The sequence below is a fragment of the Tupaia chinensis genome, unplaced genomic scaffold (assembly GCF_000334495.1).
Source record: "Tupaia chinensis unplaced genomic scaffold, TupChi_1.0 Scaffold000394_1, whole genome shotgun sequence".
In the NCBI taxonomy this organism is placed as follows: Eukaryota; Metazoa; Chordata; class Mammalia; order Scandentia; family Tupaiidae; genus Tupaia; species Tupaia belangeri.
This window is the reverse complement of record NW_006159896.1, coordinates 2,419,408-2,420,700: the sequence shown is the minus strand read 5'-3', so window position 1 is coordinate 2,420,700 and position 1,293 is coordinate 2,419,408. Positions and strand designations below refer to the sequence as shown.

General features: G+C 40.7%; 1 protein-coding gene across 1 annotated transcript in view; it reads left to right on the top strand.

The window, feature by feature from the left end:
- The window catches only part of GARNL3 (GTPase activating Rap/RanGAP domain like 3), a 139,452-nt gene that overhangs the window by 20,300 nt on the left and 117,859 nt on the right, over positions 1–1,293 (top strand). The window lies entirely within an intron of this gene.

Sequence of the window (1,293 nt, the reverse complement as noted above, 5' to 3'; positions counted from 1 at the left end):
TCATTCTCACTCTTTTTGCATTATTGGTCATTTGTGTTCGAAGCTGCTGCCGCTGCTGTTATTCATGATGATCGTGCGGTGGGGCCGACAGACACTGAGATGGTGACTGAGATCTGGGCGGCCGAGTGTTCAGTCAACAGCCATTAAGCATGGACCATGCCCAGACTCTGTTCATCGACACTCCTCTCAGTGGAGCCCCATCCTTGGCAACCCAGGGCCACGGGGAAGGGTCTTGGAACTGATGGGTAGGTCAAAGGCAGTATGCTCTTGGAGGGTTTTCAAAATAGAGAACATATTGAAGACAGGTTGGAATAGACCATCAAGGGAAGTTTACGTTCTCTCAGAGTTATTGTTGGTAAGAAATCATGTCAGTAGACGAGGAAGATAACTTGAGACACCCTGCTCGACTTCCAAACCGTATTCACTGATTCATTGCACAATGTCAGCTGAGGGAGTGAGGACTACAAAAGGTTAAATCTCTCATATAAGATTAATTCAGCCCTCTCTGTGAAATGGTGGCAGCAGAATACCATTAGACTCTCTAATCTCATTTCTCTCGTGCTGTCTTTCTTGGAGCCTATCAAACAGTGTCCTGGCCAAGAGTCAGTTCCGTGGATGCAAAACACCAGAGTCAGTCTGTTTCTGAATGTGCCAAGAGGGCTTGTAATTTAGAAAATGTAGCCTACCTTTTAAGGAAGGATGAAAAGGTACTAAATGCACCTTTCTTTGCATGTTAAATCTCAAGTATTTTGAATATGTTAAACATGTCATTCCTGTGTCCATTTATTTTCTGTGTTTTGTTAGAGTAATTTGCATGACATATTAGAACCAAACTTATTAAAACTGTTGGTATTTTGTGGCACTCCGGTGGTTTCATTAGTACTGCTTGGGGACCTAAATATACTAACTAGGCAATAAGATATGTACCTTTTGAGTGGGTAACTATGCATTCGAGATGCAAATGCAATAACCATTTTGTCCTTTTTTAATTGCTCTTCAACAGCACATTTGATTTTTCTTATCTGATTTAAGTCTGTTTGGGGGGAAGGGGAGTTATTAGCTGCTGCTATGTAAAAATCTAAATATACTTGTACATTGGATTTTTAGATTTTTCTGTCAGACCTGCTCTTTTTTCATATTGCTGCATAAAAATCTTAAGGGGGGAGGGAAGAATTGGGCCTACCGGGATATTGAAGTTTTTTCTCCTATTTAAAATATAGTGTTAAGTAATGCTGGTTATTTTTATGTCGCATATTTGGGACAAAGAGGCTCTCTTGAACGAAAGATAATTGC